This window comes from Varroa destructor, unplaced genomic scaffold (genome assembly GCF_002443255.2).
Source record: "Varroa destructor unplaced genomic scaffold, Vdes_3.0 BEIS01000002.1, whole genome shotgun sequence".
NCBI classification, from domain to species: domain Eukaryota; kingdom Metazoa; phylum Arthropoda; class Arachnida; order Mesostigmata; family Varroidae; genus Varroa; species Varroa destructor.
Window position 1 is genome coordinate 8260188 of NW_019211455.1, and position 12378 is coordinate 8272565.

Sequence of the window (12378 nt, forward strand, 5' to 3'; positions counted from 1 at the left end):
TATAGCCCCACAAACGTAGGTGATATCCGTTAGACCTTAACGAAAGCTTACAAATGATCAAACTACCGTCTCTCCTTCTTTTTTTTTTTATTTTAGTATAACCATATTGTATATGCTGGTCCTTCTCTTAGCCCTTACATCGTTTATCCTAGTATCAAATAATCATCCTACTTGCCATTCCACCCCTTGTAACTTCGTCAATAGTGCAGCGTCTGACAAGCCCTACCGTTTTCTTTAAATACGTTTTCTCTCGGCGTGTGTATTGCTTGTATTCTCACAAACGTTTGCATCACATAAGTAACGCTACGATTTTATTGTGCTTTTTTTTTTTACCTATCTCTCGTCAGTCTTTCTTCGTTTACTCAATGAATAAGCGTGGTAGGGTTTGCGCACTCCTTCTCGAACTCCATCTTCCTTCCAGGCTTAGTTGTCGCGTACTCTACGCGCATGTATATGCTGCTTATACACAGAAGCAAAAGATACGCAGACACCTCAGGGGAGTAGATCGTTCTCACAATGGATTTTCTCCTTTCAGCCTTTGCTCTGGTATTTCCTCAGCTCTACATCGCTTTGCTTGGTCGAAGCCATATTTTTTCCTATCCTAGCCTTTACCGCCTCCCTAGTCCTTACTCCTTTTCCTACTGATGCGCGATTCGTTGTCTTCACTGATAGACAGTGAACAAAAGCAGCTTTTTTCACATCCCTGTTTCTACCTACTGGGGTCAATGGAAGCCCCTAGCCCTTCAGCAAAACGTAGCTTCAGCCGGGGTCGTGCCGACGACGTTGCTCCTCGACTACTTTTTATTTACCTTCCCTCTGAAAATTGTAGTCATTTCTAACGCCTACGCTGCCGTCGATGATTCGAATGATTCACACACTTTTTTCGGTTTTCCTTTCTCGCTCTATTCGCGTCAGAAAACCTCGTTCAAAGTTCGCCATTTTCATTTCTCTTATTTACCCCAGTTTCTACTCCGTGTTTTTTTTCTTCAAAGCTTTCCTTCTTTTCTTCTGTATTAAAGCAGTCTCTATTTTCGCGTTTGTGCTGCAGCAGTATAGCTAAGCTGTCAGGTTTGTGCTACAGCTGCTGCTGCTGGTGCTACTACTCCGGCTTTTTTCACAAGAACAATTTTTCTCTATTGTGTTCTTGTCGCATCTTTTAACTCCCGTTTTCGACCACCATCACCACACCGGTACCGTTGCGGCTACTGTTATCACTTCTAAGTGTGTCACCTTCGCTGCAAGTGGCCCACGCATCCAAGGGGGCCAACGAAGGTGAAGTTGGACGAGCCTACTTAAAGCCCCCGCGTTCGTCTCCTGGTTAGTCCTGTTCTTAGCACACAGGGATTTTCGGGACGCTGGCCGCGTTTTAATCCTCAAACAGGAAAGAGCTGTGCCTGCCACCAAATTCGTCACCTAAGACTTCCGCACGTAATCCCAAACGCTTCTCGTCTTTCTGTTTTTGTCCTATTTGTTTTCTATTTTTCTATTTTGTTTATGAGTTACTTAGATGCTTCTCATATCCTTTATAAATTACATCTTCCTAGTATTGCAACTAAGCTTGAGCTGCAGAACAACTGTTCCAGGATACAGTCACCAACCGGCCTGTGATGTAGCTAGTCATTTAAACAGATAACCAACATCCTCTGACAGAAAAATCTGCTAATATTACATTGAGGGTTGACCTGCTATCCTTAAAAGAAACTGGTCCACTCGTCTGTTCATGTTGTCGTCATTGGCCTTTCGAGCTCGACCGAAAAATACTCGAGGTCCAGTGTAGCAGCTCGAAGACGTAGTGACTGATGAAAGAAACCCACTGGCTGGGAAGCGGAGGTGCTGAAAAAACCGGAGAGAGAGAGACAGCGCAAGTGTGCCTGCGGACAAAAAAGGCAGCAAAAAAAACCAGAGGAATGAAAAAGATACGGAAAGACAGCGTCGACCAAAGAATGCGAGTTAGATTGAAGAGATATACTTCGAATGATAGAAAACATCTCCTGTAGCACCGGCGACGGGAACGCCGGTTACTTCGTTGATAGTTTCGTCGTAGGATGTTCCTTTTTCCTTGGGTGGCTTCTCTTAGCCGGTCTCTATGTTTCCCGCCCACCATTGGCAAGCTGTTCAACCACTGCTGCCAGCTTCTGTAGTCAATTTCAATAGGTTGACAACAAGGAAAACCGTCCATTGCGCAGCCTGCCGCCAGCTTGCGCTATCTTTTCAATTAAATTTATCTGTATCGTGCGTCCTTCTAAGCCGTCTCCCTTCTCCAGCGTCCTCGAAATGCCGCCCCCTATTTTCACCTTGTTGATGCCGCCCCTTGCGTAGTCTGTACTGATCCGTCATACTGGCTTTCTAATCGTTATTGTCTCAATCGTTGTTTTAGGAGAGATTCTCGACAGTCACTGAATAGGTTTGACTCATCCCTCCGCCATAAGGCTACTGTAAGGCCTGCGTCGACAGACTGTTCAAGCTATCGACGGAATTACGAGCCTTATTACCTGCTTGGCCATCTCTGGTTCCCTTGAGGAAGAGCCCAGTGGCATTTCGAACTGAATTCGGACAGAAAGAACGTCTCGGCACACAAGTCGCTATTCTGACTCCGTAAAATTAGTCATGCATTGGACACCATCTAAAGGCAAGCATGTCCTGAGGCATTGGCCTTTGTGCTGCCATGCTGTGCGCGCTCTACTGTTGTTATTATATTATTGCTAAACTAATACATTATATTTCTCTAACTCTATAGAATAGCAATTGCCTATTGTGGGCATTGTCATCAAAAGTTCTTCGGGACATGGAGGCTGGTAGATATGTGCAAGACATCTTTTAATTTCATGTCTCTTTCAAGTGTGTAATATGTTGAAGTGTTCTCGACTCACTTCATTTAAAATTGCGTTTGAAACTATGCGCTACCTATGGCATGCATCGCAAGTCGCACAGCAACTCGACGGGTATGTGGGGGGGGGGGGGGTCATTGAATTTTCCAACTATTTTAACTGAATAGTGTCGGCCGCTTGATTGGTTGGTTGATCCCTTCGATTAATGTTGGCTCAACGCGCAACGGTGTTTTCCATTGGCAGTCCCTGTCCGGCTTCACAGTTATTGATAAATATATCTCCATATCGAGAGCGAGTCTATGAGCGAACAATATCCGGTATGTGTGCGTATCTGTTTGAGTTAATCCATGCCATTCGTTTCATGTTGTCTGATCCGAATACAATGGGCTCTAGTCGTGTGTCTGATTGTCTCGTTGTCGCCTCAGCGCTTTTGTATTCAATCCGATTCGAAAACTGATTTTAGTCGTCCACCGCTAACGACAATCTTAGATTCATTCGGTGTTCTCAATGTGGGTGCGCACAGTGAAGAATACCTTCCCGCATCCTTAGCGTTTTCGTGCACCTTCTCGGTTCCTACTTAGATCCGACACCTTTACCTTTTTCCTTCTTGCGCCTGTTCGTGCTGCCGATTTTCCTTCCGACTGTCTCCGATTGTGGATTACTCAATGTAATCCCACTGGGAATTCCGCAAATACAACGGGCGAGTTGGCGTCGGACCAAAGCAACTGATAGCTAGGTAAAACGCTGGAAACTTCACGCGTCCTTGCACCTAACGTCTGTAGCAGTGGTGGTTGTGACGACGGCAGCTCGAATAGCTGCTGCAGTCGTGGCGATTGAAGATCTTCGTAGAACCTAACCGAGCGGACCTGCTGGGACTCCGCGTTGCAGAGTCTTGAACAGCAACGGAATTCAACGGATGTGCTAATGGCTTCGACACCTATCAGAAAATGGCAATACAAAGAACGGCGCCGATCGAGAAGAAAGACAGCCGGTAGAAAATACCATGCGACTCCTTTCGCAGCTAACACTGATTGAGATTTTGGCTTAGATTAAAGCTGATGAGATAGGCGAAAAAGTTCCCCATAGGTAAGAAAAGGTGAGAGGATATTACGGACGTGTATTATTTTGCGCAGCTGAGAGGTATAATTGTATAATAAATATTATAGTTTAAATAATTTCTTTCTGAATGTTTATAATAGAACATAATTGACGAAATTTCACACCTGTTTGTGAACAGCATTAGATTCGGGGCTAAATGGATGCTTTTTTTGCCTAATCGCCCTGGGCATCGTTTTGTTACTCCGTCCATTTGGTCGTTTACGTTAGAAATAAACATTAGTGTTGTACTATTTAAGGTCTATTAAGGACAAATTTTTACTGGTTATCGGCCTATTTAGTTTTGCAAAGCAATAAAACGGCTTTTAGAATTACCATATGTAGCTATAGCCGCTAATTGACATTTCTCAGTTTCTGCCGCTTATATAATGTAACGTGATCATGGACGCTGCTATTACCCCAAGTGATTTGAGAAATCGAGGGAATTTTTTACACAAAAAAATCATTCTGGCGCCCAACGTGACTTAGAATTAGGCTGATGCAGCGTCAGGAGTGCGCTGGTAACTCGGCCAGATTCCGCCTAGATAAAATGGACACCTATCAACGTATACGATATTCTGGGAACTAGTATTTTAGCTAAAATTATCAATTGGTCCGGTTATTTTTTTTCAGTGTTCTGGTTAACTCATTATAGTTTCGAATGGCACATGTTGATTATATATAATTTATAATAATTACCTCATCTGTGATCTACTATAGGAATTAAACGACAAAAGCGATACAGCCAGTATTTTGTAATGTGCCTTAAAAATTTCAAAAACAAAAAATGAATTAAGCTGAGATTTCTATTGGAAGAGCACATGGACGCCTTCGCGATTCATCGTGCTTTCGATACATCATTGACATGCAGGAATAGCATTTATTTCATCAGTCTGTAGTTTCCATCATGTCATCACAGACAGACACATAAACATCTATGCTGCTTTTCTGTTTTACTCTTCGGACTTCACCTACGCACTTGTGCATTTATACAGCCAAAGGTGTCTACGATGTGCAAATGTTTTGGCTATCATGACAGCTTATATGGAGGAATAGTGCAAATTTAGCGATGAGCAGGAAGCTGCCCTTTTGGCTTACCTTTTATTAAGCGTGCAGTGTACAGTGTCTTCAAAGGCAGTTGTATCTTCACACAGACCCGCACGGTTTCACTAGGCTAGACACGCAGAGATTCGGGCACACACTGCATGCAAGTCCTAGTTGACAAACATACAGCTGCCGGAAAAATGCATAAACAACGACACAGGCCACGAAGCAAGCCACCGTCCGGCCCTGCTGTGTCTCTCTACATTCTTCAATATCGGCTGTGCAAGTACAGTCTTCTCGACGAACGAGCCCGTCTGGGGGTTATTGTAGGAAAAACAGTCCAAGCTGATCGCGGGTGAACAGGGTAACACGAGCTTGGAAAAAGCTAGGGCCTGCTAGACTGGATGACGAGCACAGAGCGACGAGAAAGGACGCAAAAGGAAGCAGTTGTTTTCAATGCGGTGGGCGTGTGGCATAAATGCAAATACCAACGACGAAAACGACTGCGGGATGACGGTTTCAGAGGACGACAGTGCAACGGGTATTGCGTCGTCGGGAGATCTAGGGGTAATCTGGGACGAGAGGAGAGCTGGCAAAGGGTAGAGGGGAAACGAGAGGAGTACCATTTGGAGACACGATGGCCGGTTTTGGTCGGCAAGCAGAACTGACATTACAGGCCATGTGGCGTCTGATCGAGGTTGTGGGAGAGACTAGTGGTAGTATTGGTCAGGCACTAGTCGAGATTGCGGTAGACGAAGGCGAGAGGATCGCGCGGTAAAGGGGCTCGTGACGGCCTGAGTTTGGCCCGTTCACAAAGGATAAGGGGTAGCAAGAGTACCGGAGCTCCCCAAAGGCGTTTAGTGGTCGGGTGCGGTAAAACGACGGAACTCGACAAGCGAGTTCTTCCTGTTGTGAGCACCCGCAACGGCCGTAACAAAGACGGCGATGGTGGCGGCAGCGGTAGTAGGGACGGAAAGCAAGCGCTGAAGAACGTTCTCCACGCAGTGGGCGTTTGAGGAAAACCTTCGAATATGGAAATGAATCTAGAAGCGGTCGCAGAACCGCGGCTGCGGTGAGCGACGAGACGAAACACAGAGTAAGGAATAAATTTATTCGTCTGCCGTACGACAGCAGAAGCAAGCTTACCAACGACAACAACGGCGAAAACAAAAACGACAGCCCCGGCGATATAGCAGCCTTCATTGAAGGACTTAGCAGGCAGCGACAGGCAGCTACCTACACGCAACTCTCCTACATGTTCGACTTGGACCAGCCGTGCAAGCGGACGCGAGACGTGGAAGGGAAAAGCGCACCAGAACCCCTTCTTTTTCACCCTATCCTCGCTTTTAGACAAAAGGCGAACGTATACCTGCGATGCCCCTGGATAAACGAGGATCTTTAGGCCAACGCTCACCGAAATCATAGGTGGTGTCTCCAATTTAACTTCCATTTCCAGCTCCGGCCGTTCTTTCCCTTATCGCAAGAAAAGCGACGCAAGACAATAGCATCGAGCGGAACAACATGGATTGGGAAAATGTTACCCAGCAGGAAATGGCAGTTGTTCAATAGGTAAATGGGTAAGGCGCTTATATAGGGTAAGGAATAGTGAAATGCGATAAAAGGGCGCTAGGGTAAGATTGCACAAACGAATGTATGAGACTCGCCTCTCCGCGAAAACAAACAAGTGAAGAGAGGGAAGAGAACGAGAAACTCAGAACAGGTTACTGCAGCGAAAGCAATGACCGAAAACTTTGAAGATATTCGACAGATTGCCAGTGATTTCATATTCGAGAGCGCGCATGCTTGCAGGTTACTGTCTTGAGAAATAAACTGCAGCTAGAAAAGTAAATGAAGCTCCCTTCAGAGGTATGGTACTACTGTAGTACCCAATATAGAGTGTGAGTGAAGACCCTTGCAGGAGTTTTTTGCTCTGTAGCAGACGACGGACGGGAACGTCGACAGTAACCACAATAACAACGACGTCCCATTTTCCTCTCTTTTCTTGTTTTTCCTTTTTCCACTCCATCGTTTCTGCCACTTCTAGAACGCAGGCCACTGCCATAGTCCGGCAAACGACTACATAATTCGTTCAAACGGGAAGAGAACCGCACTTCCTTTTTTCGAATGTGGTTACGTCGCACCCCGTTGTTCGCTCTGTTTACGAGTATCGCTTGCAGTAGCTCTCGATCTGCATGTCGTTGCCTACAAATGAATATATGAAGAAAACGGATAAAACGACTGGTAGCTTCGGCATTGAAAATATTAGAGAAACGGAAAGAACAAGGTTTTACATGGACCAAGTCGACAAGATAAAAGATTCGCGTCGTTGGCGTAGCCATGGCCATAGTCGAATCACCCTGCTGGGGGGTAGGCTCTCCTGCTGGCTGCTGCCGGTACCGGGAGAGCACCTATATATATTATATGCATAATATTGCTCGGTATATGGCTCGTCGACGAATGCGACAGAGGAGGCGGTTTCAATTTGAAATTTGCCAGCAGCTCTACTGCAGCAGTTGCGCTGGTGGGGGGGACACAAACGAACGAAGGATCTGAAAAGATTTCGGAGATGTAGACATTGCAGTAGTTCTAAGGACATCTTCAGACGTCGGGATACCGAGGAACGCTAACGAGGCAAGGATAAATGTCCAGAAGCACACGCTAGCGGATCGTCGTTGCGGGCGCCTGCCGCCTCTAATGGTCCAACGCAGTGCTGGTTGTGGCTAGGAGCAACGTCGGTTGCTGGGGGTTGTCTAGGGAAGATGAATAGATTTGGTGGATGGTAGAAATACAGGTTGCGGACGGCGATCACCGAAGTACGACTGGCAAATGAGGCTGGCATGTAGGCAAACGATGAATTGGTGATCTCGTTTATAGTCGTGGTAAATGGGGAAATGACGTTTGGGGACTTTTTCAGAAAGCGAGAAAATGAAGGGAGCAAGTAACCACTATGGTAAAAAAAAAGAACCGTTGAGAAAACCGCTGGCAGTACACGAATAAATTGAAGCTGTCTATCTGTTCGGGTGTCTCTCGTTGAAAATCGATGATTGCACGTATCTATTGGAAAAGTACAAAAATGGTTTAGACTTAGGAAAAAATCGAAACTCTTACGATAGATTGGCCTTGCCAAAAAAACAAGGCCTAATTCAGGTATTATTCACTAGAGCATGTACTAATTAATTCGATTGCAAGAAGAACCATAAATTACTTTTAAGTGTCCTATCTTAACAATAAATTTTAATGAACGAGAGTCAATGAACTAAAGATGGACCGAATTCAACGTGAGAAGTATCGCAAAGTTAACGATAGCCGACTACATGCATCATTATCGTAACAAGTAAATTTTTTGCATTAAATAAATTAAATAACTTTGCCTTGGTCACTTAAACCTGCTGAACAGTCGCTCCTTTGGTCTCTTCTTGACTCAGTTGGTTGCCTGTCTTCAAATTATTTCTTCTCTACCGCTTCCTACAGCAGAGCATCGCCCGTCGCTCGTTGGCTTCAGGTTCTCTGTCTCCGGATTGAGAAGCACTGGCTTACTAACCCTCCAGTCAATCATGGTCATTGTGGCCTAGTACGGTTTTGGCCGTGGCTACGGCAGCGCATACAGAGGCGGCGGACGGTTGCATCCATCTTTGCTAGGCTGCCTGTGTCTCGCTTTCTTTGCTTTCTTTTGCGTCATCAATGCCGTGTCGCTACCTTCTGCTTCGACTATTTTTGCTATGTCCTCTCGGCACTTTATCGTCCTTACAAATCATACACGGGTCCTACCATGGGCTCCGCTAGTATTAGAGATGTCTACATGCTTTCTTCACTGCACAAGACAGACACATGCGCAGATATACCTCAAGAACTTCATTTTCCATTCAGCTTTTCGCTTTCGGTCTCCATCCCGCCGAAATATGCTTTGGGGGCGTCACTGCCTCAGCCAGTCTCGCTTGTTGAGAAAACTATCTTTATCCTTAACACACTCCTTGGCAAAGCATTGCTTGGCAGTCTGTTTTGCCCTCGTTATTCTAAAAGGTCGTGCTCTTGTGAAGCTCGGAGCCTCTCATCGCCTTGCAACCGCACTGACAGAAACTTAAACGATGAGGGCTGGATGGCTTCGAGCTGTACCAATAACATGGGACAGACAGCAACGTAGCGTTCCAGCAGTTTCAGAGGTACAGGCGGCAATACCAATACTAAAACAGGGATAACCCTAGTTTCGATGTCAACTGCAAACATCAGACGTAGAAGAAACAACTTCGCACGGTTCTTGCATTACAAAAAACATGAATGCATGGGTTTTTTTGTGACGACTGTATGGACACTAACTATGACAGTCATGCGCTTAAAAATGCTGATCGAAGCTGACAGCGCGTTTCGGTGAGAGCTGACGGATGGAATAACGTCACGCGCATCAAGCAAATATGCGTTCATATGAATACAGCGAGGTGCAAAATACAGAAACGAAGATGAAACGATTCATGATGAATACATACGGCAGAATAATATCCTATGCATCTCCTGGTTGCTAGGTAATGATACATCAGAGCACATAGGGGCCAGTTAGCAGAGGAAAAAGAGGCCTTACTTTGCTTACTAAGAGAAAATGAATATGAGAGGGTGTTCGAACCCTTGAATCTTTATCCTAGTCACTGCCATCTGCATCTTACCGGTTTCAGCTAGAATTGATAGACATGTCAGACCATGTCCGGGAGTGTCCATGCAGGGCAGATGGCTTGTGCAGAAGAGGAAGGCACTAACATTTCGGAAAAAATTCGCAATCTAACGACGCTTGCTCTTAACGTTGGGCCATCGGAAGCGAAGCAGCAGACGTTCTCGACCTTCCAACCTTCTTCCTTCTCCAGCTGCCATCTTTACTCGTCACTACTTGTCCTCGGAAGTTGTTAGACAGGAGTTTAACCAAGAGCATAGATGAGGAAGGCTAACGAGCGGTCGAGTTAGCTCCCCTAGCCTTTGCCTACAACAACAAGCGTCGCTGTATTGCGTCCTTGAAACCTACCAAAACTTATGTCCTTCTCCCGCTACGAAGAAGGCAGAAGTTGTTTTGACGAGCTACTATTAGCGCACGTTGGCGAAGATACGCCAGGCAAAGCAAACTAGACAGATGGAGTATTGCTTAATTCTTAGCCAACCTGCTTTAGGCGGGAGACATATTCGAAGCCAGCAAGCTTAATATCAGCATAGTCATGAATAGAGAAAGCAATGAAGGAACTACTTCAAACCTGAAGGAATTTCGAGAGGGGACAGAATATTTTGAGGAAATGGCGACTAGTAGTTCCACACCGAATGATATTGCTAAACGCTCATTCAAAAATCTGCAAAGAAATCGTAATGAATGGCTGAGCCCTTGCAGAGTGACATAGTGAAATTTTCAAAAATAGTAAAAGGCAAAATGTTATATTTTTATATTCTCACTGCCATAATGTGTGGCTAAGTTACCTTATTTAATTAGTTGATCTATCTCAAAGTACAAACGCTAACTGACATTATGGTTATTTATAGTTGTTCCTTATTCGAACTATCAAGTGTACGCGATGGTCTTTTTCCTTATACCATAACCTTCTGTCTCAAAAACTTCAATAGTTAGTGTAAAGCCTTTATACGTCTAATAAAATTGGGAACATCTGAGATCATCTCACCAAAGGCAAGCCAACAATGCCTATGGAAAATAAGGACAGTTTGCGCACACGTACAAAACCTAGATCCAATTGCTGCTACGCATAACAGACATATTTTGGTAGGATGAAAAATACGGCTTGCCCGCATGTCGAATTTGATGCCCTACGAAGTGCTGCCTAGGCAATAAAATAATTCAATGAAAATTCTCTTGTAATATCCACAAGCGGAAAACGATACTAACATTGCAAGATTATAAGCCCAAGCTGGTTCTGATTAAAATCATTGTCATTAGCGTACCGATATTTAATTGAAATGTTAAATGTCCCCGGGACGGATGGTTCTAAGCTGGTCACAGTTCAGTAAGATGGATGTGTCTCATACGTCAGGTGAGATAAGACGAAATGGACGACATCCAGGGTAAATATATGTTACCCTACGTCTAGTCGCCATTTGTTTTTTTTTGAGCGGCTCGCCTATATATTGGCGAACACACAAGTCGTTAGGCTTCAGGCGGAACCTACTCCATGCTAACAAACTTCATTTTGTTACTTTTTATTAAAATGACAAATTTATATCACTTTAGTAAAAGCTATGTGATCGTTATTTATTTATCAGGCCAGAAAATAATAGGATTTCGTTTGAAAGTGGATTAACGGACGAAATATATACAGCAACACATTCAGCTTCATTGTAATTGTGACTCGAAGGCGAGGTCTTGATTTATGTTTTGTTAAAAATTATCCGTCTATGATGCCGTCGATGTGTTTGGAGGAACACTTTACATCTAAAATAAACTTTAGTAACTAATACGCGCAATTTTTCATATTCTATTTACACTACTTGAAGCCGTTGAAAGTTTGTAGTCTAGAAGGTTATCCCGGCAGTATCAACCTAGGACCGACTCCCGTTACTAATATAGCATGTTAATATAATATACGATAATCCTTATCGTCGCAAGCCAGCCCGCCATATAATGCGAATGGCGAAAATTATGGATGCTTGTTAAGGGAAATCCGTTTCTGAGGTTTCTCATTCCTATCCTAGATCCTAGATCGATAGTGACATACGCTGCAATCAGCCTTTTTTAATAAGGACAACGAAGATTATTTTTACGCACCGTCAAAGGGCAGGAGAGCACATCGAGTTGCGATTCCCTGCTCTCTTCGCTGCGTACGGCTCAGGCCAACTATGTGGACAACTGTGACTATCCCTTTTCCATCTATTTCACCGCACCAACAGCGTAGAGGTCAAATAATAAGCTTACATAATTATAATGTTAGTAACGTAAGTCGGAGCCTCCTTCCGTTAGAAGAAGTTCATCGCTTGCGTGATTACACGCACTCACTAAGTTTCGCTGCGCGATATCGTAACTTCGTTTTCAGGACACATATAGTCCTTTTAAATAAAACGCCTAGAGCGGGTTGTCAGCAGCATCGTTATTTCCGACCGGAGCTGCCACGACCCGTGAATAACATAAATGATTACCGACCGCTTTCACCAACAAATTTGCTTGCCAGAGCTCGAATGCCGAACAAAGAAAGCAACAAAAAAATCACAATCTGGCGAAAATAACGTTTAGTCAGTCAGAGATAAGCATTCCTGAAAATGCACATAACGCCATTGAGATCATCGCCGAATTGGAAGAGAAGTCAGAAGCAGTAACTGGCCTGCAAGCACTTGAACGAGCCAAAGCTGGAAGTCCAATTGGAAATTGACGCTGAACGAGCATAGTTTGGCCCGAGCAGCATCTCCATCTCCTCAAAAATTCACGCCATGTAAACCACCC

The 12378-nt window shown here is 44.6% G+C and overlaps 1 long non-coding RNA gene across 1 annotated transcript in view; it reads right to left on the reverse strand.

Moving 5' to 3' along the window:
• Positions 1-12378, reverse strand: part of LOC147757319 (uncharacterized) — a 62739-nt gene that overhangs the window by 10217 nt on the left and 40144 nt on the right. Inside the window, exon 2 of the long non-coding RNA XR_015321487.1 lies at positions 5022-7169. This is a non-coding gene — a long non-coding RNA (uncharacterized LOC147757319). The remainder of the gene's footprint in view (positions 1-5021; positions 7170-12378) is intronic.